This window comes from Schistocerca americana, chromosome 10 (genome assembly GCF_021461395.2).
Source record: "Schistocerca americana isolate TAMUIC-IGC-003095 chromosome 10, iqSchAmer2.1, whole genome shotgun sequence".
Lineage (NCBI taxonomy): Eukaryota > Metazoa > Arthropoda > Insecta > Orthoptera > Acrididae > Schistocerca > Schistocerca americana.
In genome coordinates this window covers 83068074-83070783 of record NC_060128.1, presented here as the reverse complement: position 1 = coordinate 83070783, position 2710 = coordinate 83068074, and the positions used below count along the sequence as shown (strand labels likewise).

At 49.4% G+C, this 2710-nt stretch overlaps 1 non-coding gene across 1 annotated transcript; it reads left to right on the top strand.

The window, feature by feature from the left end:
- The first annotated feature begins 538 nt into the window (after positions 1-538).
- Positions 539-613, top strand: Trnas-cga. Its single transcript has one exon. It is a non-coding gene; the product is annotated as a tRNA-Ser (tRNA).
- The last annotated feature ends 2097 nt before the right edge of the window (positions 614-2710 follow it).

Sequence of the window (2710 nt, the reverse complement as noted above, 5' to 3'; positions counted from 1 at the left end):
ATGACCTCAGCAGTTGAGTCCCATAGTGCTCAGAGCCATTTGAACCATTTTTTTTGTTCTGACGTTTGAACAGATGCAGACGTCGAGAATGAGATTTTCACTCTATAGCGGAGTGTGCGCTGAAATGAAACTTCCTGGCAGATTAAAACTGTGTGCCGGACCGAGACTCGAACTCTGGACCTTTGCCTTTCGCGGGCAAGTGCTCTACCAAGTGAGCTACCCAAGCACGACTCACGCCCCTTCCTCACAGCTTTACTTGCGCCAATACCTCGTCTCCTACCTTCCAAACTTTACAGAAACACTCCTGCGAACCTTGCAGAACTAGCACTCCTGGAAGAAAGTTTATGGCGGAGACATGGCAGGGTGAAAATCTCATTCTGGAAACATCCCCTAGGCTGTGGCTGAGCCATGTCTCCGCAATATCCTTTCTTCCAGGAGTGCTAGTTCTGCAAGGTTCGCAGGAGAGCTTCTGTGAAGTTTGGAAGGTAGGAGACGAGGTACTGGCAGAAGTAAAGCTGTGAGGACGGGGCGTGAGTCGTGCTTGGGTAGCTCAGTTGGTAGAGCACTTGCCCGCGAAAGGCAAAGGCCCCGAGTTCGAGTCTCGGTCCGGCAGAGTTTTAATCTGCATTGAAGTTTCAGATGCAGACGTGTACATCACGAAAGCGAGTTCGACAGGCGGCCAAACCCTCTCTCACCTCCCTCGAACCTGTAGCTATGTCAAGAGTGTTGGCGGCAGTTTGCGGATCGCGATGTGTTTTTCCGCACAGCCCAACTGCGCAGAGAACGCGACCAGTTCGACAAGTGGGAGAGCCACGCTCCTCGCCACGCACTCTCGAGGACTTGTACGGCGTGGAGCGCCCTCCAAACTTTCCGATGGGTTTGGAGGGAGGGGGCGGGAAAAGAGGAAAATCCCGGCTTCCCTGCCACAACAAACGGAAACACGCCGCGGCGGCGGCACGCGCGCTCACGCTGCCTCTACTGCTTACCTCCATCCCCTGCCGCTCGCCTCGTGTTTTCCTCGACTCTCCTGACTCGCGAGCTTCGACCACAGCCTCGCGGCATCGCGGAAGCCGCCTACCAGCTGCCAGCTAACAGCTACCTGCTGCAGCTGGATGGAGTGGTTGGCAGCGGCCCTCAAGAGCGGTTGCCACTCTTTGAAGTTGTACTTTGAAGTCTGCACGCCGTACGGGAGGGGGGAAGGGGATCTGTATCTGTACCTCCCTCGCGCTCTCTCTCAAACTGACCGCGATAGAACTGGAGAAAAAACGCTTCCGCCTTTTGTTTGACTTCTCCTGTGGCGCAGCTGCCAAATGTGAGGTAGTCTACTGTGCAACACGCAACATCAAAACAAACAGCGGAATATCCTCATGGCCAGCAGGGAAGGGTAGCATCTCTTGAGAGCGACAACTAATAACCATACCAATATCGATAACTGTAAATACGAGGTGCGACAATAAAGTAATCAGACTGATGCGAAAAAAATATTGCTTACTGTGGTGTCACCGCCAGACACCACACTTGCTAGGTGGTAGCTTAAATCGGCCGCGGTCCATTTAGTACATGTCGGACCCGCGTGTCGCCACTGTGTAATCGCAGACCTAGCGCCACCACAAGGCAGGTCTCGATATACGATAGAGCACTCGCCCCAGTTGTACGGACGACATTGCTAGCGACAATACGGACGAAGCCTTCCTCTCATTTGCCGAGAGACAGTTAGATTAGCCTTCTGCTAAGTCCATGGCTACGACCTAGCAAGGCGCCAATTGTAACAGTGCATGTATCTTACGAGTCGCATTTGTATAGTCAAGAGAGATGTATCACAAGGAGTCATTAAAGTTAAGTATATTCCAAAGCTACTTATTTTCTTGATAGCAGTCATAACGTATCTTGTTCCAGAATTCACGCCCGTCTGCGTTAGATAGCGTGCCTATCGGCCCCCTCAAAATAACACTGTGTCGGCACTTCTGTCGACACATCATTTACCGTTTTAGTCAAGTTTAGTGTTGTCTCCTTTCGAAATAGTTCCCTTCTGATTGCACACACTTGTCCAGAGGTTCTGCCATTGATGGTAACGTATCTTCTGTAATATCCTCCAAGACCCCCGTCACAGCTTTTTGGACATCTTGTGTTGTTTGACTCTTGGAATTAGAAAAAAGTCGCACGGAGCGATATCTGGTGAATAAGGTGGCTATGATAGTACTGAAATTTGTTTTGAGGTTAAAAATTGCTGTACGGACAGAGCAGTTTGGGATGGCGCATTATCGTGATGCAGAACCCTATTATCAGCAACATTGGCTCGGACACGAAGAACTCTTTTACGAAGTCTTTCTAAAATTTCTTTGTGGTCATATTGGTTAACTGTTTGTCCAGGAAGCACCCACTCTGTATGAACAATTCCCTTGGAATCAAAGAAGCACACAAGCATGCTTTTCACTTTTGACTTTGACATGCGAGCTTTTTTTGGTCTGTGTGGTCCCTTTGAGCACCACTGCGAACTTTGGCGCTTTGACTCTGGATCGTACTGAAAAAACCAACTTTCATCACCAGTGATAACACAGCTCAACAATTCTGGATTTCCGTTTGCTCTAACAGATCGGCTGCCACATTTTTCCGTGTTTCTCACTGTTCTGGTGTGAGAATTTTGCGCAAATCTCTCTCATACCAAGATCTTCAATTATTATTAGACGAACCGTTTATCGACTGATGTTCA